Source organism: Myripristis murdjan, chromosome 22, assembly GCF_902150065.1.
Source record: "Myripristis murdjan chromosome 22, fMyrMur1.1, whole genome shotgun sequence".
Lineage (NCBI taxonomy): Eukaryota > Metazoa > Chordata > Actinopteri > Holocentriformes > Holocentridae > Myripristis > Myripristis murdjan.
Window position 1 is genome coordinate 29,718,741 of NC_044001.1, and position 25,377 is coordinate 29,744,117.

Below are 25,377 nucleotides of genomic sequence, written 5' to 3' on the forward strand. Positions count from 1 at the left end.
TTACCATGCTGTGCAAAGGGGCATCCTCCCCTCATGAGGCCACCATGTCCTCGTGGACCTCCTTGGGTGTTAAACCTTTGAGACCGGGGTAGCGATTGACTGTACGATGGCTGATGTTTTCCATTTTCTCAGGAGCCACTGAAACTGGACTGGACTTTCTTGATTTGATGTAGTTCCTGACACAGGATGATTGGGTGGGACATGGTGCAGACGAGCATCATTCACAAGTGCAAACCAATGGGATATCAGTTAGGGAGAGAAACACAGTTTTTTTACAGGAAGTAGAAGTTGTGAGGTCATCTCAAGGGGGCTTTAAGTTAATAAGCTGAAACTTTTTGTGTAACCATTCAACAAGTTGCATTGCTTTAACATTGCATTGCTTTAACTGACACTTACTCATTAGTGGGTTTGTCATTGCTGCACAGCCAAGCTTTGCTCAAACCCTCAGATCTGTATGTTTTTTTTTTTTTTTTTTTTTTTTTTTTTTTGTGGATAGAAAAAGATAGAAAGATACCCAATATTTCCCGCTGAATTCCAGAGAAATATGTATCAAATGATGCAGAAATTATTTAGATATTTTCTATTTGATGTAATGCTGCAGCCATAAAGTAATGAGATCTTGGCTTTGAATATTTCCATCAATATATAGCAAGTGTGATGTAACTTCAGTCATCGCAACCAGCAGAAACACACTATATGTGCCATAATCATACAATACAAAATAGAAATTTGTTTTGTTTTCTAACTTGGAAGTGGAAATTTAAGAGTTCACGGTATTAATGCACAAATATGTTACAGGATTAGAACAGCGTATACAGTGAGACATATGAACAAAAAAATCTGTATTTATACAGAACAGAGAGTCATTATCCATGATGATTCATAGGGACTGGAATAAAGCACTGTGGAGAAATGGTCAACCTCAGTGTTAAATGATAAAAATGTAGGCACCTGAGATTACTTTGTGACTCAAAGCAGTACATGTTAATAGGAAAATTACTGACAGCTCAAAGACGCACTAATTCACATGCACAATGGATTCAGAGGTCCTTGTAGTGTTTTGTGTCTGTGTGCCATTCCTTATGAATGGATAGAAAATATTCATTTGATTCCAGATTGTTTCACATGCAAACTTCAGAGAGAAACATTCACTCCGTACCGTCGATATGCCCCACAGATTTCACATTTTGAATGCAGCTCAAAACAATGTAAACGCTTAGCATTTATCAGGCAGCAGCGTGGCAACAGTCAAACTGAGCATCATCTCCTGGGGGAAGCTTATAGGCCCTTGCTTGTTTACTTCCTCTGATGGCAAATCCTATACCACTCCTCTGTAGAAAATTATAGCAACACACTCAATTATTCATCACCATAAAAAAGCTGTGGCATTAATTAAATACAATTTGAAAGGAGAACAATGGTGTTCAAAGGTTTATGAGGACAAAACCAGGCAGCGTAGCCACCCAGGCTCATCATCAGTCCCTCAGGAGAGAAAGACAGTTATGCAGAGGAGCGCAAACTTCAAATATGATCCTGCACGAAGCTTTGCCAATGTTTTCAGGTACATGCAAAAAAAAAAAAATAATAATAAAATCTGCTCAGACGGTAATTATCATGTCTACACGTGTTTGCATGTTCATAATACTGGTAAGTGCTTATAAAACTGTTGATACATGTCCATCCAACTGGTCTTTGTTATCTTTTCAAAACAGAAAGAAAGGGGAGGGGGGGGGCAGACTGAACGCTTGCTGGCCTGAGGCAGAGAGAGAACATGGGATTCTTAATAAAAAAAATAAATAAATAAATAAATAAATAAATAAAAACGCCAAACACTGCTAACAAGCGGAAGAGCTCTTTACACTTTTTCTTCGCTTATTTGAACACTGCTTTTTCATCTGGCAGGGGCACAGAAAAACAGCGGTGAGAAGATTCTCAAAATTAAAATGCCATCATGAGCCCTCATTAAATAATGTTGACATGATTTGGTTGTGGACGTCCGGCTCCCACTGTCATTCCCAGCATTCAAGTTCAGTGTGAGCCTTCCACTGCCAACCCCCAGCCCGGGCCCGCTTGTGGTGCACATCCAGACGACAAGATGCTGACTCTTTAATCTAAATCTTGTCTGGATAGTTAGGAAATGTAAGTGGCTCACACCAAACACAGTGGGACTTTGAGTTTTGTTTTCCCCGTCGAAAAGCACCATGGAGAGAAAAGATGATTGTTAAATTGCTTGTGGCAAATGAAACATGACAGCGATTCTGCGTTTGTGTGACTATGAGCTGTTAAGCAAATTATTGATTATACCTGGCAATTGCCAGCCCATTGTCATTCCCAGGCCGTCAGATACCACAATTTGGTCATGCCCCTTTTGCTTTTGATACTAATGCCAAAGGCACCCTTCAGCATCTTATGCTGATGTAAAAGAACAAGAAAGTAGTTTGGAGTGAGTGGTTGGCATTTTCTGCCTAACCCTAACCTTTCCCTAGCCTTTTAACCGTAATGCGTAAACCTAACCTTGCCCTAACCCAACCATGTGACACTGACATGTGATGAAAAGCCAGAGACTCCAAAACATGTCATCCTGACACCAAAGGGTGCTTTTTGGTGTTGGTATCAGACAAGAAAGAAGAAGAACACACTGCGGTATTTGAGCTGGAAATGAGAGTGTGTTGCAGTTATCAGTCCTGAAATCATCGCCTGCTCAAAGTTAATGATTTCTAGGTTACTGTTGATTTTTCAAAAACTCACAGTAGCTAGGCTATCAAATGTTGCTATTGTCAATAACCACAAAGCCTCAGATATTCATTAGCCGGCCCTTTTCACACGTGTGTTCCTCAGCCCCAGGCTAACTAAGTGCTGGGCTTAGCTTAGTCTTCATTCACACTAGCTCTCAACCCAGGCTTTACAGTTAGCCCTGAGTTAAGATTCACACTTGAAAATCAAAGCCCAGGGTTTATGTCTTCATATGTAGCACATGTTTGATTGGACAACAAACATTTTGTTGCTGTATTCTATTGCTGTTTTTATAACCTTGATTCTAACCTCTATTCACATTACAGATGTGAACCTTGACTTTTTTGGGATATTCCCGGAAAAACAGGGAAATGTCCTACTCTGAAGCTGGGTTATAGTTAGCCTTGGGCTAACTGTATAGGTAGCCTTGGGCTAACTATAACCCATTGAAGGTTGCAATTGTGAAAAGACAGTCTGCCCAGGGCTAAGTGTAGAGTGAAAAGGGCTATGATTGGTGTAAAATGTCTTGTTTTATGTTGCTGTATTAGGACAGTTCATTTTTTTTTATAATGTGTTCAGTAAGGAATTGAGATTAAAGATAATTAAAAATTGTGATTCTTAATAAATATATATTTATACATACATTATATATAATATAGATCTAATATATGTATATAATTGTTTTATGTTTTTTGTTCTGAATAACGAGTGGCCTGAAGGGGTGGTTGCTTTTCACTTTCTCTCTTCAGTGTTTCCCTTTTTCCACTGAACGTCATGCAACATTAACGTGGTCGTGAGCGATGCTCTTTGCTAGGATGTTCATTAGCCATGCATTAATATGTTTTGCGTCTGCTAATGCCATTTTTCTCTTTAGGCCCCCAAACGATCCCACTCCAGATAAATCACAGGCGGCGTTTTACATCCAGTGTTGTAATTCCTATCATTTTCACATAATCATAACTCATGCTGTCGCCATAATTAGTTAACCATGTTTAATCACACGCAAAATTGATCCCTGGATAAGTAATGTTTCAAGAAATCCCCTCCCAACTGCGGTTCCGTTGCCCACTCATTTGTAACGGCGTTGTACTAATGACTGTGCCCGTGGTCGGAGAGCGGAAGGCAGCGGGGGGTCCGGGATTTGACGTATTCTTATGTTCTGGCAGCACAACTGCTCAAAACAAGCCAAGCCCTTATCAATAATTCTCTTTGCCCTGTACCCCACACCTCTGAGGAGAACAATGGATGGGCTAGGGGAGGAAGTGAAGGAGGAATGACCGCCTTCGTCAGATAAGAAAGAGGCATGCATGGCATTATGCAGCCTTGAATCTCCCAGGCACAAGCCGTCGATTCCTCTCTGCTCTCCGTCGGTCTCTGCTCTCTCCGTCTTTTTTCTCTCTCGCTCACCATCTCTTTTCACTCTCTATCAGTATCAAAACACACAGCGCGCTAATTAATTAGTCCCATAAGACCCACAGAAGTCAGAGATAACAGCCAAACTTCCTCCTGTCGCTTAGCTTTGCAGATCTTCAGACGCCGTGACTTCCTGAGCCGAGGCCTTTCTGCCTCTTTTGGAGGACGTGAGCTGTCATTACACACACCCCGCCCGGGGACCTTTAAGATGTGCAGACGTAAACCAAGCAAAGTTTATATTTCCTGCCCTCCCCATCTCCTTGCCCGGGCTCTTTCTCCTGCCCTGTACTTATCACACAGAGCACCTTTGCAGCGTTGATGCCTTCAAGGCCAGGTCCGCCTGTTCACAGGAAGCGAATCAGGACCCAAGACCACCGCTCCGTCTTGAGAAATGTCTCAAGCAGAAACAAAATACACATGCCAGGGTGAATGGTGTTTGCAGGGGTGTAATTTTTCTTTGGACTCAACACTGTTACTATGCCCCTTAGGAAAAGCTCTCCGCCAGCCAGCAGGGTGGATGATTATTTATTTACCATATGTATTATAGATAAAGACTGCAGTCAATACAGGGCATAAATATTCTACTGAATAATGGATTCTGCTGGGGACAGAATATGGACACTGCAACTGGACATGCTTTTCCTGCGTCTTCGGCTTCACTGTTGTAAAAACAGTTTTCGCTCAAACTTTTTTTCCTCTCTTTTCTCTCACATGCCCGCTGGGGAGAAAAGGGAAACCATTTTGTAGAGTCTTTTTCCACACCGTGCAGCTTCCTCTGAAGCTCTCTATCACCATCCACCCTGAAGCACGTAGTCACTTTCCAGGTTTCTGGGAGCGCTTCGAAATAATGTGTTAAGCCTCATGGCTTTTACATCCACATTAATGTATGTATACTGTTGAACACACTGTATGGAATTTGAATAGATGCCTCTCCTCAACACTTTCTTCTATGGTGTAAATGGATGTTTTGTAGGTGTTTTTTTTTTTTTTTTTTTTTTTTTTTTTTGGTTCCTCTTCACTTTGTCAAGCACCTGAAAGTACATGTTTACACTGAGAAAACAGGAATACATTATACATGACTGCACTCACACCCGCCATGCAAGCAAGAAGAAAGCCAGATCTGGCCAGAAGACAAAAACAACGAAAACAAAGGTCTCTTGCTTTGATACACAAAGCACCTGCTGTCATCGCGCCCAAAAAGACCTTGGAGAGATTTGGTGTTATCGCAGTGAAGAGGATCCTCTCTCAGTGCACACACACGCATGCACGCACGCACACACACACACACACACACACACACAAACAGAAATCTGCAGTCGTGGAATGTGGTTGTGCTGCTCAGGGTCATGCAACCCAGCCTGGTGGTGACTGTCATCACACAGCATTGCACTAAAGCACTATCCAGGGGGGTGGGGGTGGTGTCATGGCACCCTCACTCTTAAAACCTGTCCCCTCCGCCCCCCACAATTTACCCCAGTTACAAATCGTTATGGATACTCCAGTCACTGAATAGGTAGTCCCCAATTTATTCCAAATTTATTATCTATTATTTATTATATATTATATTTATTTATTTCAAAAGCACAGCAAAAAAGTGGTGAGCAAATTGGCAATAAATGACACTGAAAATAATTTAAAAAAAAAAAAGAAAAAAGAAAGAAAGAAAGAAAAATAAAGAAAAAACAGAGACCAAAATTTCAGGAAAATAGAAATACAGAAAATTATTTTCTGGTAATTCTTGTAAAATTTATATCAAAAAAGAAAAAAAAAAAAAAAAAAAAGAAAAAAGAACGCCAACCTTTGAACCCCAAGCTCCAGGCTCCTGGGTTTTAAAGGGTTAATATACACACTACACAATAGCTCCGACACAAGCTCATGGGTTTATTGTTATGTAAAAATAAATAAATAAAAGCCTTACTCCTGAACAATTCCACAGCCTGTTGAAATGGTGGCTGTGCCCCTGGTACTATCTCTGAACAAGGAGCAAAAGTGCCGGGCTTGATAGGCGCCCGTGCAGATGTGGCTGATACAGAGTGAGGGAAGCAGAGGCGCAGACTCTGGAGCAGACAGCTTGATGTGTGCTGGTTGAAGCAGCTCTCCCAGGCCGGGCAGGCCAGCGCAGTGTGGCCATAACCAGAGCTGTCCCAGCAGATAGCAGCCGCCGCCGAGCCGCTTTCATCTGACGGCTGCTGAGAGATGAGCTGCGTGCGAGCAGCCGGGCAAACTGCTGTGTTGGATGATGTACGCAGGCACACGCTTATGCTGAGGTCCACTATCCACACAAATCACACCGCTCTAACAGATGTATCTGATCATGATTAAATTATCTCTGTTCCATTAAAAATCCTGGACAAGGATTATTCAAATGCAAACTGGCCCTTAGGAAACTGAGCGCTGGTGGATCAGGCTTCATTTGTGGGGGTTGTTTTTTCCACCTGGGAGCTGTGATGTTTTTCAGTGTTTATTCACAGATTCACAGTTCACAGATTGTAACTGGTACAGTATGAATGCATTTCAGTGGCAGTGCTATTCTGGAGACAGAAACAATCTGATTGGTTGAGTAGAACCTCAATGAGTGGAGCCAAAGATTTCTTTTGTCTGGCTAGACTGAAGGTAAAATGGATACAGATTTAGAGCAAGAGGTCTGACTCAGGTCAAAATGAATGAGAGGCGCTGTCCTCCACAAGTTAGCTGCTGTCCATAGTGAACCTTACGTACAAAGCTAATGTTAGTTATTCTTACCATAGAGAGAACTCTGTTTCTTTATGTAAAGTCCAAATAGTGCATTGTTTTAGTGACTAGAAAATCCATCTGACAGCCTGAGTTAAACCGACCACAACATTTCTGAGATGAGGTGTTGAGTCATCATAAATGACACACACGATAGTCAAAGATGGAAGCTGTCTGTCCATCTCTGCTTCACACCACTTTAGACTGCTGACCCTGCAGTCTCCTGGACATGTTCCCGAGAAGTTTGAACATGACGCTGAATAGCACGAGCGACTCATCTGAGCCTCGCTTGAGTGCCGCCAACCTGGTTCTGCACGCTCTGCCCTCTCGCCTGAGCACGGCCTTATTGACCCTTTGCAATACTGTGCAGGTTGGCTGTTTGCCAGACTCCTGCCAGCCCACCCAGCTCATTGCTTGCCCCTTGGTCTCCACCAGGCTCTGTCAGGTATCAACGACATCACCAACATGGTCACCTGGTCTCATGCTTATTCTGCCTTGTCTCCACTGATGCAGCCCTGGATTTGTCCCTAGCGAAGGTCCACTCTCCTGTGCAAAATCTGAACTGCCTGCTGTCAGTGGTTTGCCGATACTTCCTTGCTCCTTCAACTCTTCAGCGGACCATTCTGCATCCCAATGACTGAGAAGCGAGCTGAACTGAACCTGCCTACTTTTCACATGTCAGTTACCCTGGTCAATCTGGTGGATCTGTCAGATCCATCAGGATGACCACACCTTGGAAAAACAGCTGATTGACACGTCACAGCCGTCAGGTGACGCTTCTGAGGCAGACTGCAGTCGTCAGTCGACGACATGTAAAGGTAAAATAAACATCTTCTACCTTGATTTTTACCTGAAAAAAGTAACAGCAACTCACAATTTTGGTAGAAATCTCAGTGAAAAAGACAAGATGTAAGTGAAAAGAAGCCAATATGAAGCTACTACGAACTGAAAAAATGTAGTTTCAGTTAGTTAGTAACAACCAAGGGCGCTTTGTTAAACGCTTGCCAATGCTCCAGACTGAAAACAATGTCTTGACCTGCTCTTTCCAAAGAAGTTGTGCAATAATCAGATATTCATGTGGCCGAATAAGCCAGGCCAATGTCTTCCTAGCACAGCCTGTAATATAATGTGGCCTGTTTGCTTCCTGCAGTGGCCTTGAATCAAGGTCAAATTGTGTCCTCACTGCAATCAAACCACATTGTTTGGTCCATGCCTGAGTTCTCTAGCAACGTTTGATTTAAAATGCACTAATACTGCATGTGTCAAAGCAGCCCAGCTCTTTAGCCTGGCGAACCTCCCAAGTTCAAACTTGCAGCCACTTTGCTCGTCTGCTAATTTTCCAAATATCCAGAATGTTATGCTCATGAAAGAATGAAAAACAGAGGTCATTCCCATTTATGTATTGTCAACCAGAGTTCTTTCTTTGCTGTCTAGGTTTGACAGTTACCTTACCTGATACTTTGGCTCTGCCTATTGAGGTTTAACCCAACCAGTGAGATTATTTCAGCCTCTGAGAAGTGTTTATATGGTTAAAACCCCATTCTGCAAACAGCTTATTGTTCAGCTGAGTACTTAAATTAGGCTGACCTGATTTCCCCACAGGAATCCATTAAGTTACTTACCTTTTAGAATATGAAAACAGTCTCGCCCTAAGAAAGCTGACAGATTAAGTCAATGCCATTAGCTAAATTAGCTGTTGGCATTTATCTGTATTCCACAATCTGAGTAAAGCAAGATTTGTTGATCAGGCACTGGGAAATAATCATAAAATGTTTTTCATCAAACTCTTGCAAAAAAAAGTTGGTCAAAGCACAATTTCATTTTTGAGTGAGCAGGAAAACTAATCTGACACTCAGGAACTTCATTTTCTTAGAAATGCCTGTACCAGGCATCTGAAAAATGATCAGCAGAAAGATAATGAGTTTTCTCAATTCAGTTTGTGAATACTGATGATGGTGTAGTCTCACTGCTGGCATGGTGTTTTAAAGGAAGGAAGGAAGGAAGGAAGGAAGGAAGGAAGAAAGGAAGGAAGCCAGCCTAATGCCAGAGTCACATGACTGGATAACATGTCAACCAACAGTCAGCTAGTGGTCAGTTATGGGGACTGCCAAAGAAAATCCATGTCTTCAAGAATGAACTATAGATATTATTTGCTTTGGATATAGACTGTCAAGCTCAGGTTTTTGAGCAGCTATTTGAGTTTCATGGAAGTGTGGCACTCTATGGCTAATAAACAAAACTTACATAATGTGATAGAAGAATATTCTTATATTATATCCACTTATTACATCATTTAGGTTTTGTTGTGTTTTATTTTGTTTTGTTTTGTTTTGTTTTGTATCCAGCCAATAATGCAATAACCAGCCAATAATATGATACCTTACTACATTAAAAAAATAACTTATTACATCAGTGGTTCAGAAAATGTATTACATTACTGGCAAGTTATTAGATTATCAACCTTTATTACATCAATAACAGAAAAATTATTGCATTCTTGGCAGTAATTACAGTATTGACAGTTATTAGGTTATTGGCTGCTATACATGGTTGTGTTGACCTGTTCATCTCTTCAAAAGGCTAGCTAACAGTGTAATTTAGGCAAGTAAAATAACTGACATAAATATTTTATTTTTGGTTATGGCTGAATAAGAAAAACTGGAGCTGGGCTGTCAGAGTTGAAGGTAAGTGTATCGATCTATCTTCCACCATAACCTCCATGGTCCTGTTTTCAACTGCACTATTACAATGATAAACTCTTCCTGTTTATAGCTGCTGCCCCTTTATGTCATTTTCCATATATATACACACACACACACACACACACACACATCATCATCTTTTTGTATAGAGCATAGTGAGGATCTCTTATCTTACATGTTCAATCATACTATGCAGCCTTAAGCCTTTGGGCTGGATGTGAAAGCTGGCACATTCACAGCACTGTAGCTGAGGATCTCTGATTAGTTCTCCTTGTGTAAGCAGGAGTGGCCCTGATTGTGCGCAGACCTTTGACACACATTCACTGATTTATTTGAAAGGTTTTCTTCTCTGGCCTCAGAGCAACTGGACTTTTATTTCAATGAATGTGACCATAGGTTTTTTATTTTCCTGCTGCTTGTGTTCCTAGACGACTTGCTTATATAAATCAAATATCTGACAAATATCTTTGGATGGTAAATGGCATTGCTTTGTAACCTAAACTAATTTATAATTTTGAAACTTATTAAGCAAAGGACAAGGAACAACAAATGAGTTTATAAAATTAATTTCCAAGTAATCACTAAAAAGCTTGTTGTACACAACATCATTTTTGTCTTGTATTTGCTTGTCATTCAATACATTCCATTTATGATGTCGACTTTGTTATTCTATGGTTTTAATTCATAAAATATACAGCATATAATTGAGTGTCAGTATTTCAACATAAAGTAAACTCAAAGACTTGAGAAATGACACAACAGTCAAGACCTTCAGGCAGAAATCACTGTGGATACTGACACATTCTCCTCAGACATGGTCTCTTTGTCATTGCCAATCATATAATACCGATCCAAAGTTTCAGTTATGAAAAATAACTCCAAGGCTAAGGCTTCAAGCACATTGTATGGTTTCACCCAAACATTTTTATGTGAATTATGAGGTATCAAATTGTAGAAGCTGAGTGGAAATGGCAAACTTCAATACAATTCTCTAGCAATAAAATTCTCTTGCAGTGGAGATATTTATGTTATAACTATCAGCTGAAACACATTTGGTGAATGAATAATGATGTAGGCTTGGGTCAATCTCATTCCATAATCCGCTGTGGAGGTTCTAACATGTCTATAAAATATCTGTTCGACACAGGCTCCAAAAGGTGTTACCTGCTTCTCTCTCCCATGTACAAGTCTCCATGGTAGCTGTGTGGTGATTAGCTGGTACATAAGAACACTGGTACATTGGTTTTGATCTTCAGACAGCATGAAATATAACCAATAAGAGCTCAGTTCTTGGAATGCTTTATTTGCTTTGCTTTTTTTGACATCCAAGAAGTCTTTTCATTTATTTTCACTCGACCAGCGGAAGCCCACCCAATTCACCTTTCATTATATACCAGTTAGAGCTAGACATTTGATTTACAACTGTATGAAAATCAAAAGCTTGTCTTGTAAGTCTGACATTTGACAATGCATTTAGTTGTCGTCTACTTATAATCATTCACACCCTGTCCTTTTTTTTCAATCCTCTGACAGAAATGTACCCTGACACAATTTTAAACATGGTGTGACTAGACAAGGACAATACTGGTGCTTCTTAAAGGGATAGTTCACCTGTTTGGAAAAAAATGTGATATTATTTTCCTCTACCTCTAGCTGTTCTTTAGGACAGTAGTGGCTCTATCTTGCTCTCATTGTTTGGATACTGGCTGGATGCTCCAGATGCTAACTGTTAGCCTCCTGCCATTGAGCTGGACTTCCCCCCAGCTAACATTCTGAAAAATAACTGCCTTAATCCACTCAAAAAATGTTTAACATCACTTTACAAGTGTTGCTTTCCATAAGCTAAACTGCATATATGATAGATGATAGTTTTGCTGAAATCACTGTATCACCAAACATGTATGCAAATTGAAGGACAAATATAACACCTTTCTCCAAAGTTTATAACCTACTGCTACCAGCACCACTACTGTCCTGCATAACACACTGGGGGAGGCAAAATAATATCAAATTTTTAAAAATGGGTGAACTAACCCTTTAAATGCAGACTAGGAACTGTTAAGGAGAGACTGCCTCTCAGTATTAGCTGCTCTGGCAGAAATTTAATTGTTCACAGTCCTTGTAAAAATAAACAATAAAAGTGAAGTAAAAGTAATAAAGATGTTAGGAGCCCATCCGGTGCAGTTCCTAGATCAACAGGTGCTGTGTTTCACTTTCAGTCCAATAAATAGATATTCACTGCTTGTAAAGTCGTCCGACATCAGAATCAAAAGATGTTATACGCTCGCTATTCCAGCAATTGCAATATGCAAGCTCTCATTAGAGGCTCACCGGGAGCCCCGGGCTCAAGGCTCATAAAACTTCACAAGGGGCCACTATTTATTTTTTACAGGCATTACAAATCATCATATGTGCTGCTTTGCACTTTTATTTTCTTTGAATTTACAAGATGCCTTAAAGGGTTTGGTTGTTGACAGGCATTCTGGGAAATACCAGGAAATTATTACCCTAAGAAGAAGTAGATGAGGCAGGTTGGGGTCAGGTGGGTACACTAAAAAAATTACTGCATGTATCTTTATTCTAAAAATGTCTAAAATGTTACTAAGAGTGTAAAGATGTAGATGCTGTACAAAAGCAAGTACATGGTAGAAATGGTAACTGTTATATTGTAGTTATCACCAGCACTGAATATACAGAAGTAGCTCTCTCTCTGTCATATGTACATGCCCAAAGCTTACAATCTTGCATGACTGGAAGGAGGAAAATAGTTGTTTGGGGCAGGAGCGCCACATAAGACACAATCTAGTTGTGGGACTGTCTACACACAAAAAAAGAATACCTGCAAAGTGGCTGGACTGTTGAAATCCTAAAACTAAACTAGTGATTTGCCAGCATCTCAATCAAAAATCATAACTATGTAAATGTAGGAAAATTGGGGAATTGAAATTAGAATTCTGTAAAGTGGCTCTTTCAAAACAAGTAAAGATTAGAAATAATACTAATTATGATCATCTTTATTATAGCACCTTTTAAAATGGTAAAAGTGCTTTAAAAATAATTAAACAATCACAGGTGCAAACCGTATACACAAGGCAGGCAAGAGTCTTAAAATGTAGATGAAAAAAATGAATTTCATTTAGCCAAATGACTTCCTGACAAGCACTTGCACAAATCCACAAAGGAGAAGAACAATATTAGCCTCTAACATTCAGTCAATCACCGAAATGACTATTGTCTAACATGAATTCAATACTTGGCTAAATTTTGTGCTCATCTTTGATTCCACCAACACAAGCAACTCTGAGATGAAGGAGACAGGCCTGGTAAGAATATTTAAGGAGACAATAGATATTTAATCACTTATTATCCACTTGGGTAATGTTTCAGCATTAGTGCAAGGATGCTGCTTTGTTTTGCCCAGATATTAAATGAGAAATGATCCGTGTCAAAATCCTGCCAGATGATGAGGCTCATAAACATCTATTGCTCTGTCGGGAAAATGACAGGAGATGATTTGAGGCCCTGATGCCCCCGATTTGAACAATTAAGAAGTTACTCAGAAAAAGGTGTTCGGAAAGCATGAACTGTTCTCCGTGCACGCAAACTGAAAGAAATATAGTTCCTCGCCAGGAGGTGGTTACATGCAGGAGACATGACCACAAACAGGAAGTACCTTGAAACCACTGACTTAGGTCAAAGTTGTTTTGCTAGCATAACCAGTAGCTAACCTTTCCACATGCCGAACAGGAGACATGGGGCCCCTGTTACATCATCTTTTCACAGTGGAGGAACACAATCTTCACATTATTACTGTCCATGAAACATAATGTGGCATTTCCAAGTTAATGTCCATTTCACAGAATTTTGTGACACTGTGTTGCCAAAGGATTGGAAAGGTAAATGTTAAAGATCAAACACAGACATGCGCAACATTTTTTTTTTTTTTTTTTTTTTTTACTTCTTGTCATCATAATGTCATCTCGATTTCTCTCGCCATCAACTTAAACAAAAAATTTCCTATAATTCAAAGAGGAAACGTGTCTTCAAGCCCCAGTCTGAGATATAACTTTTTACCTAAGTATTTCTGAATATATATATTCATATTTTGAAAGGGTAGTTTTCAGCAACAATTTGCAATTGCAATTGCAAACAGTCTGTTTTACACCACAGATATGTAAATATTAACCTTTTACACATTAAAAATATTTTTAACACTTGGCAAAATTGCACATTGGCGGCCACAAATGACTGAAAGGTAATGTTTGAATCTGAAGGACACATTACCCCGTTACCCATAACCCAACCTCTGTGCAAAGTAAAAGGGCTTCCTCTTGGGATGCATTTGTAAATCCATTCCTCTGTAGACTCAGAGCACGCAGAATTATTTTGAACAAGAAACAAGATCACCAAATTACCCAGCAGCTACATTGCAATAACCTCAGCCATTATGGAGACGATTTGGAGACGATTTGGACACTGTTTGGACGTCAAATGGTCCCTTCAGAACCCTGTCTCCCATACAACTAAACAGCATTCCTCATTACATTTAGGGGGACGTGTATGTTATCGCAGATTAAATTTGTTTCTGAAGTTCCACAAGTACATTTGTAATCTACATAACTTGTTCTCATAGGGCTAAATTGCATCCTTAATTATGTTTTGAAGGAAATGTATTTTTGTCACAGTTTATATTTGTTTCTGATGTATCACAAATATGTGATGGTGGCCTAGCTTAGGGTTAGAGTAAGGTTAGGTTTAGGCATTAAAACTACTTGGTTAAGGTTAGGAAAGGTTAGGTTTAGGAGCAAAAACAGAAACTGGAGAGTCTCGGTCACACATGGAAAGGGAAATCAAACTTGAGTATTCTGCATGACGGTCCTGTGGCCACCAAAACCACCTGATTAAGGTTATGTTTGGGCCTAAAAACTATTTGGTCATGGTAACGTAATATCATGTATAACACAAACGAACACAGCTGTCGCTTTACAAACAAATTTCCATGACAAAATATGTTCCCTTCAAAACGTTAATTGAAAATGCTGTTTAGTTGTATGCGAGGCTAATTTTTAGGAAACAGGGCTCCCCTTCAGCTGGAGTGCACAATGAGCATCTTCATTTCTCAGCAACAAGCACCGGAGTGAATTTATGAAAGCACTTTTGGAGTACAGTGGGATGGAGTGCTTATTGATTGCTGTTTAGGAGACACCTTTGAGAGGCTGGTGCCAGCAGAGGTTGTATATGAACTGCATAAATTTGAATTCACCATGCTATTAAACCTGATTCCTAAAAGTGACAGTACATGGAATAAACACTTTCTTTTAATTATAATTTTGAGTTCTGTTTTCCCAATTCAATGTCACATTCAGCTGCCTGACATGAGGGACTTCTTTTCCCTGAGTGACGGCTCAAAGGCAGCCACTACTTACCAGTCACTAGATAAATGCTGACACTAATCTCAGTCCACACTTTCAGATTCAAGTCTTCAGTTGTAATTAATCACTTCTTCTATATGAGGATTTCCCACTAATGATCACACCAGAAATTAATTTGGGTAAAAATGACAGATCTACAGTGTTTCAATTAGTGCTGATGAGACACTTTTCTCTGTTGCAGCCCCACTTTGTAATTCAGGCTGATAAGATGGCAGGACTTTGAGAAAAACATCTTGCCTACTGCGGCTTGAATGTGTTATCCAAGTCCCGTTTCGATCATATCATGTGTTTCTCCACATGAAAGAGGGGAGAAGTCACTGTTGTGTGTGCAATAACTACACACCAAGATGACTGCCTGGGATTTCCGGCTGGGTTGCATCAACAAGGATTCAGTCATTGTCAGATTAGTTCTAATCTGAGTTTAGTAAAACTAGGTTTCACATAAATAAATTCAGAATTAAAATTAAGCAAAGCTCTGTTGCGTTATTATAGCTAATCCTGTTTTAGTAAATACAAATGTAGTGATTTGAATACACACACACGCACACTCACACACACACACACACACACACACACACACACACACACACACACACACAAACAGAGAGGAAGCCAAAACATATGCTATTAGAACCTAGTATGTGTATAAAAGCAAATGGCATACAATTCTAAATATAAAAAGTATAAAAAATATTTAACAATATAAATAATATAACATCTAAATCTATATCCCTTGATTCCAAAATATAAAGCATACAAACAACTACAAATAAAAAATGTTACATCAAAAGATAAATTCAGAATTTGTTCAGATATTAAAATTAAGCGGAGCTCTGTTGCATAATTAAAAATAATCCTGCTTTAGTGAATCCAAGTGTTGGGATTCAAACTGCAATTAAATAAGATAAGATGTCCCCCCCAACTCTCTCACACACTTTCTCTCTCTCCCCCTCCCTCCCTCTCCCTCTCTCTCTCTCTCTCTCACACACACACACACACATAAAAAAAGAGAAAAGGCCAACACATGCTGTCAGAAGTGTAAAAAGGGAAAAAGTAATAAAAAAAAGAAAATAATAAAGTATATAAAAAAATAAAGAATAACAAAGTATAAAAAAAAGGTTACTCAATATCCTCTGACTGAAAAAGGCAAACATTATGAGATAAAAAATGTTGAAGTAAAGATACTAAAAGAAAGAAATTGGAAATGAAAGTTTTGCTTCAACAGGATTGTAAATGTATTAAATTTGGAATAAAAAGTAAACTGAGACTCAAAGAGAGGTTGAAAGTGAACCCTCTTTTTAACATTTTGAACCAGTTTTACAGTTTGGCGCAAACTGAATTTAAGGGTAAAGCATGATTTAATCTGGTTTAAAAAAGAATAGTTGTTGGTGCAGCCCAGTCTGAGAGGCTGCAGTGTTGCTGTCAAGACAATGTGACCTGGGGGCCTGAGATCAGCTTGCCTTGGGGGCCGGAGCGGGCCTGGTGGGGCTCAGCGGGAGCTCCAGTCCACACAAACAATAACAGCACATACCAACACGTCGATGCTCCGGGCCAGCGACATCTCTCACGGTTGGTTTGCCGTAATCCGGCGACGTAGCATTGGCTGTAACATTACGCGCCTCTCTGAGCCAGATCTGAGCAGGTGTTGTATTGAATGTTGCTCTTGAACGCTCACAGAGCCGATCGATGACAGGGAGCGGGAGCGGGGGGGATTCCTGAGCTGCTGGAAATAAATAGCCAACCTAACTAGCGCCCTGTAGAACATCTCACTCTTGAGAATTATGTTTCAGTCTCTATTCTTTGATATGTCAGATGTGTGAGGGCTTGAACAGATGCTGACGCACATTTTATTCCTGAACACTCCTCTGTCGCTGTTTGGAGACACTGACAGAGGGCTTCTGCCTGTGATCTGAGCAGGGGTTTTCAAACTTTTTCACGGTCAGAGCCCCCAAACTGATGTTCATTAAGGCCACAGATGTCCATTTCAAGTGATTTTCCCTGATATTATGAAAAAAGGGACTTTTGCTCATAGTGTTCAGCCCTTCGAAACCTGAGAAAATTCACTTGATTTCTTTTAAAAACATGGACGAAGAAGTTGATTGGCCAGAATTATCAGAACATTAAAAATGACTATATCATTAGTAAAAAAAATTAGCAAAGAAAATGAAATGCAAATTACCAGAACATTTGCTAAATAAATAAACAAACAAATAAATACAAATTTGTTTTGATCTAAGCTTTGATCTAAGGCACCCAATATTACAGTTTTCCTCCTCTTTGCTCGTAATAGCAGTAGGCGAGATATGGTGCTGATGATGATGATGAAAGACATTTGATGAGCAGTGTGAAGGCCATGTAGAAACATGCACATTATTCCCTTTTTTTAATGTTTGACTCCACTTTAAAACTTTTGATAAAGGCTTTCAGTTTTTCTTTTCTGGGCAACAAAATCACACCTTATCATCGTACTTTCTCTCCCCTGTGTGAATAATGTATCTGCATTGATACTGTGAGTCTGTCCCAGCTCCTTACATTATTTATCACACAGCAAATAATGCCAGCGACTTCCTCGGGAACACTGATTCATTACCATCCTCATAGCTTCCAACATGACCCCTCAGGTGTTTCTCTCTAGCCAGGTTTACATTTCAAATACTTGGGACAGACAGCATAAACCTGTGTTTCCAAGCCACGTACACATGAACAATTAGATTCTTTGCATGCATTCTTGTAAAACACACCCCTCTCCAGTGGTGATAACTGATGTTATAACACTATTATAATGTGATGCCTTTAATATTGTGATTAGAGATCTATAATTGTTCACACCAGGGTTCAACCACGATGGGATGCTGATAGTTTTGTATCAGATGCTGATAACTATCAATATTCTGTGCCTTGATCATTTTCATACCATAGAAAGTACAAAATAGAGCATTCTGAATTCTGGAAAAGCGTCTGACACAGCATTAACACTGCACTAAAACGCTGCATTGAAACCCAGACTAATCAAATTCTTTTAGGGCCGACAGCTCTTTAAGGCAAACTCTTTTATTGTAAGGGGAACTATGGGATGTGATACATTACTGCCTTTTATAGGAATATTTGATAGAAAACATAACTGAACAATTTAAGGGGTAGTTCACCTATTTTGAAAACAAAATGTGGTAGGACAAAAGGTAGGACAGTAGTGGCTCTATCTTCCTCTCATTGTTACTGAGTGCTGGATACTGGCTGGATGCTCCAAATGCTAACTGTTAGCCTCCTGCCACTGAGGTGGACTTCCCCCCAGCTAATACTCATTAAATAACTGCCTTAATCCACTAAAAGACGGTTTAAAAAAAAAAAAAAAAAACATATCAGTGATTCTATTTGTATGCATGTTTAGCATATCTATAAAATGCTAATCTTTTCCCATAGCAGGCACTCCTATTTTCATTTCTCCTCCCTGTTATCCAGCCATTGGTTTCTGTTCATTCCACTATGAAAATGAACGGTCACACCAGTATTCCATCACTGTGATAAAGTCCTCCACATAAGTTTTCTGAAAGGAAGCAGCACGGTTGTGTTTTGATGACTTCAAATTGAAACAGGGACTATTTTCCCATCTTCCCAGGAAAATAGTCCCGAGGGAAACGTTTGCTTTCCACAGCCAATTCCCAGTTCCATGGCCTATGAATGGTGACGAGTTTGTTAGCTGCAGAAGCAGAACATTGCAAGGTGGCTGTTTCAACCAAAAACCCAAATTTGAGAATGGTTTGCTGCAATGTAAAATGAGGCAAAACTGTAATAAATGGGCCACACTTTCAAAATCATTGATATGGTCCTTTAACATCACGACTTTACAAATGTCACTTGCCAAAACTAAAATGCACATATAACTACTGAGTGCACACAGGCAGCTTTTATTTTTGTATATTCCTAAAATAGAATATTTAAATAATTCTTAAATAATTCATAAAATATACATATCTATATTCACATACCAGCAAACTGATCTATTAGTGTGCCCAACACCATTGTTGGCTGACTGGGTTGCAAAGCAGGTTGTCAGAGTTGATAAAGAAGCATATGATAGAGCAGTCTGGAATTCCCCATGAAAGCAACAGAGCCACCGCATTGTTCACACTGACCTCAAAAGGAACTGCAACCCAAGCTGTTTGTCAGTGCCTTTAGGAAGCTGCTCCTTGTTCTTGAGAGCTTATGTCCCTCAACAAGGTTAAACCTAGTGATTTTCTCTGTTTTGCATCTGTCACATGGTTCTCATCTGTGAAAGGGGAATGCCACACCATCCCAGTCCCAGCCCCCTGCTACCTCAGCTGGCCTGGATGCTCGCCCCCTCCCTTCATCTCCCCTTTGTTTCCTGGTTCTCCTCCAGGAGTCACTCCCCAGCGAAAGTCCTGGAAATTCAAACCCACCTGTGAGCTCATTGCTCAGACTTGAAGGGGTCACACAAAAGAGGGAAACAGGCATACAAACTGGGGCTGGATGTGGAGTTGCTGTAGAGGGCAAGTCCGGAGCTGCAGGGGATTCGGGGAAGGAGAGAGAGGGTTAAGTTACACCGAGGGGGGAGAGAGGGAGGCGGTGAAGTGTTGATCTGAATGAGCAGACGGCCGAGCCTCTGCGCAGCACCCCTTTTCTCTCCTGGGCTCTTAAAGTTCGTAGGTCAACCGCTGAGGAGGTGGAGGAAGCGCACAGAGAGGACAAGAGGAACACGGGAACTCAGCACCTCTGACTTTGTGCCAGTCTGACACCCTTCACAAGGTAAATACCTGGACTCCTAATTGCCTGCTGCGAGTGTAAAAAGCTGCACTGCGAGCTGAGCTTAGTACACTCAACAGATGCTGCACGTGCGAGATGAAATGTTTTAGTTGACAAATTAAACTGCACTGACAAATTTTCAACTTGAATTTGACATTAACTTTAGTTCAGAATTCCAGTTTTTCTGCCAAGAAATCCAGCTGACGTTCTTTGTCAATGTCTTGAAATAGTAATAGCAAATTTTAATAATATATCAGGAGGAATAATTTTGTCCCGTTACTGTATGTATTATTTTACTCAAAAATGAATTATTTTAATTTTAAATGAATTCAAGGCAAGAGTACATGGAGTGCATTCATAATGCAAGACACATGCGGCAGAGCTCAAGCTCTTGTAGAACTTCTTATGTTGGAGTTTGATGACTCTAATCTCTAATTTCTTCAACATTGTCTTTTATGATTCAGCAACACATGCCAAATTTGTTTGTCATATTGCCTGGATTTTCTTGTAGTTTGTTTGTCAGCTCTTGACAAGTGAACACAAGTAACATATTTTTATCAGTCTAACAACACAGCCTGTTTTAGGGGCTATATTTAACATTTCTTGGCAAATAGGTTTATGTTTTCTGGTTGATCAAACATATGTATATTAGTGCTTTGAATACCAAGCAATTCCATGCAGCCTACTGTCCATGAAAGCAAATATCTGGTCACGTGTCCCCACTTTGGGGAACAAGCGCCTGTAATAACAGATATCAAACAATGTAGACACAAAAACATCAAAGTCTCCCACTCATTTTACTTGACAGAATAGAGAATAGCATCCAATTGTTGCAGTCTATCATCTTGTAGTGGGAAGTTGTGCTAGAGTCTCTTGAGCATAGGGACAGGGAGAAGATTTGAGGGCAGGGTAGTATTTTCTGTGTGCAGACTCACTCACTGCTTCATTTACACACTGTGTATGAAGTCCACACACTTGTGCTGAAGAGAATATTGATTGGAGGTGAAACCACAGTTATGGCTCGATCCCGTTGGCAGCACCTCTTTCTCGCTCAAGCCCAGCAGTTTTATTTACAGACACTGATTATTGAATTAAAATAGCAAACCGGGGCTTGCAAATCATCTATCTATCATGGTAGTTCTCAGCAGAAATAATTCAAGTCACAACGTTAGCACATCAGTTTAGAAAGGCGGGTGGTATTAAGTAAAACAGAAGGGCAGTTAAGTGTGTCCAATTCGTTGGCTGTCTAGCTGCTGTTGTCTTTTGAGAGGAGCCGGCATTGTGAAAACACATTCAGCTGTGCAAAAAACACATCCTTCCAGAGCTGTCGGGCCCACAAATCAAGCACAGCAATAAGGGCCCCGCCTTCCTCAGTATAGGGCCCCCATATCACTAATTAACTTTTTTTTTTTTCCCCAAAGCCAACCATTTGAAATCTTAGCTAACTCACTTAATATCTTTCAAAAACATGGATAAAAAGGTAATGAGTAAAAAAAAAAAAAGAGCAGAAAACTATAAAAACTTGTAAACATGATGATCATAAAATTTAGAATCATTGCAATAATTATAAGAATGTATTTAAATTTATTAAAATTACCCAAAAACTGAAAACAAAATGTTACCATGAGCAAAATATAACAAGAGGATCACAAGAAAAATTCCCCTCAAAATGATTTTTTTCCCCAGTGGTTGAAATGAAATTTTTTACGTTGTTCATGTGGACCTGCATTGACCTATTCATAGGGAAAACGCAGGGGCCCCAAAATGAGTCTTAGCCTTAGGGCCTCCAAATGTGTAGGGACAGCACTGGCTCCTACATTGACAAGACAATGGAAAGTTTACAGAACACTCCTGTGGTTCTTCTTGGACGCAGCGTTACATTGAAAAGCTGCATTCAGCTACATCCAATTCCTCACCAGTTGAAATTAAATCGTGGAACAGCGTAAGTCATCTGTATAAGAAAGCACATTCAGTCAAAACAGATTATAGGGTTGGAGGCCTGGTCCTCGTTGGCCAACAGCTGATTTTGTGATGAAAATGCATTTTGTTGACGGCCTCGTGTTGGAACAAGTAACCGCTCTTGGCGTTCCTGACTGTCCTTATGTCACACATGATTTACAGCGGCTTGCTGTTGTAGCATGAGACAATGTAGGAGCTGCTGACATGATCGTTTTGCGCCTGGCCATAATGCCCCAGGAAAGATTAAACACTGAAAGGCCTACAGCATGTAGGTAAAGCGCGCGTGCACACACATACACACAAACACACACAAACCTGTGCAACACCTACATTGACAGTATAGTGAATGGGCACCTAATGAGCACAAGATATGAGTAGTTGTGCTCTCGGTGGGCTGGCTGCCTTGGCTTGGGAGGCCGTTTAAAATGGGTTCCAGCCCCAGGGCAGAGCTGAAATATGCAGGAGCAACACACTGTAGAAAAATGAAACGGAGAGCAAGTTCTAGATAGTTCCCCGGGTATTCTCTTACATAAATGAGGCAAGACGTATTGAGGCTAAGCTGTGACTTTACTTTCTGTAACTTGCAAACTATGAACAATGCCAGGGTGGGAAAAATCATTTTTTTTGTTCCCTCTAGCTATTCTTAGTATGCCCCTCCACCTGCTCACTGTTGTGTTTTTTTGCCTCTTTCTCCCCTTTAATTTGTACAATATGGTCCACAAGCTCTGTGTGAGGGAAAAGGCATGGTAGTGATGCATGCACCAATGTAAAAGCAAGAATATAAACCCAGGTCTTGGTGCCTTATCACTGGGTTACAATGTATTTCCAGTAAATACAAGACATGGGCCATTGAGATTAAGTGGCTCCAATTCATCATCGCAGTGATAGCCCCATTTGAGTAGACAATATGGCCTCAGCTCCTGCATTCCCATATTCTGAAAGAGTAAATTAGTTCTGATGCAATGGCATATTCCAGCCTTAATTTTCCTGTTAAAGAAATTTGTTTTGGTTTTGAAAAATATTTTAGGGCGCTGGTGGTGGCATAAATAATCTGGAGAAAGCCAAAGAACCTCAAGAATAAGAAAGGAGGAAGGTAATAGAAAGCCCCGTCTTGCTATTAGAGGAGAACTACACAGTTTTCCATACAAACAGTGAAGATTTATTTACACTGGTAATTTCTCTCATAAATCATATGTTAGACCGTAATGACAATGTTGAATATATTCATGACCTTCAAAGATGTTTGCTAAGTCTTCCGTTTTCATGTTTACGTGGCCTCTGTGTTTACACATCGGTGGCTTGTCCAAGGCTTCTCCTGAATTGATGCTGGAGAAGCCTTTATCCCTTTACTCATCTAAGAGCTTTTTCCTCTCCGCATTACTATCAGCTTTTCATTTCTCTGCACTTTCAAACTTATGTCTCTTTCTTCTGCTGACATGGCTATTGAGTGAGCCAAGAGGAAAGACGGCCTGGATCGATGCGTGTGTGGGGCCAAATTCCTCGCTCGCCACACATTATTGTACAACATCATCTTCGAGCTCATGGCGTGCTCCTACATCCTGGTGTCCTTGCTTGACAATTATGTGATTTGTTTTTTTGCTCTTTTACAAGGACACATTTTGCTTAATAGCATTAGCAGTGGCTTGAACGTTGAACACACATGTACATGCACAGCAATTTGTGGGTGCGGACTGCTGACAGTCATGGCCCAATGAAAAACTCAAAAATACCAGCACAACTTATTTTATTTTTGTTAGGTTGTATAGTTTCATATGTGTGGTTGTGAAATATCCTCATTAGTTCTCAACTCAACTCAACTCAGCTTTATTTATATAGCACTTTAAAAACAACCACAGCTGAAACAAAGTGCTGTACAAAAATGAAAATGAAAACAGCAAAACAGAAAGAAAAGTAGAAAGAGTAAAAACAATCAAACAAATTAAAATAGAGCAATGAAACAATGGAAAGAATAAAAACAATCAATCAAATTAAAACAGAGCAAGGTCTGATGCTATAATTTAAAATCAATGTGCATAAATGATCATAAAACAACAAAACAGTAAAAGCAATAAAACAGTGAAAAGGTATATAAACAATAGAACAAATAAAACAGAGCGGCGTCTCATGCTGGGTTAAAAGCCAATGAGTAAAAATGGGTTTGCTCTGTATCCCCCCTCTGCTAATCCACAGCACTGTACATTTCTATCTCAGCATTCACTTCCATGGAAAAACAGCATGAAAAACACTTTTAACACATAAAAGAATGCATCAAAGCAGATTATGCCAAGATAAAACACAACAAATCCCGGTACCCATTTTTTAAGGAAATTAAATTGACGTTATCTTGTTATTTTTCAATTTCAACTCCAGCAGGCTTCCATGGAAACTTCCACGTAGCAACCTAACGCCAGGGAGCATCAAGCTGACGAGACATTTACAAATAATTGTATTTTCACAAACAAAATGGGAACCGGGAATTTTTGTGTTTTTCTTGCCGTGATCTGCTTTGCTGGTGTTGCTTTATGCATTAAAAGTGTTATTTTAGGGAGCTGGTTTTTCTTGGCTATAGAAGTGAATGGAGAGACAGAAATACCTTGTTCTGAATTTGCAACACAGAACAACAAATGAGAATATTTCACCACCATGTGAATTTAAATCACACACTGGTAATTATACAACCCCACAAATTCAATTTTGCTTTAAGCTAGTTAGTCTAACTGAACCTCCAAGTCCAACCTCAAACTGGTTATAGTTGCCTTAAGTAAATAGTATGCTTACCTGTTTAAATAAGATAGCTAAGTAGCCTGCCAACCATTCAAGTTCATGAATGCCATGGTCATGAATGAATGAAATAAGAAGTCATATTTTCCTTTGTCATTTACATTTGTCAGTTAGCAAAGCTGCCGGTGGCTCTGCGCTATTTAGGTTTAACTTAACCAATGAAATCATTTCTGCTCTGAAGCAACTCTGCCTCAAACAAATGTTTCTAGAACTAAAATGCTAATCTGCTAAAGAAGCAAATAACAAGGAAAACATGAGCTCAGTGTGGCACTAGCTTCATAATGAGGGGCAACTCAAATATTTTCCAAGCATTTCCTCATTTATGAACATCAGTGTGTGTTGTATTCTCTGAAAAGCACAGAGTCAAACTTCTCTCCGCCACCGTAGACATTAGGCGCTCTTTAAAAATGTGTAATGCTGCCGGGGCGCTTGGCTGGAAAAACATGTTAGCATGGAAAGGGAGAGGGGTGGGGTAAAAACATAGGAACGTGACTGAACTCCCTCTAATTGGCATTTTTAGGGGGTCTGGAAGTGTATGGCTGGCAACTGGTGGGCTGTGTTTGAAAAGATGCTGCCAAGAAACAAAGCGAAACAGTGGAACCAGCGAGGTCTGCCAACGGCTGGGATGCATTGGATCTTTATTAAAAGCTTAAGTCCCAATCAGCAAGGCTTTGCTCCTGCCAGCTAAATTATTTCCCCTCTATTAGTAGGCCCACGCTCAGCCAGTACCTCAGATATGGATGCCAAAATGTTCTTTTATTGCTATTCTGTGAAATAAACAAAATGATGCAATGACTTGTAAACAGCCATTCCATTTACTCATTACAGTGAGAGAAATAGCTTTTAATGTACCATCATTTACATTA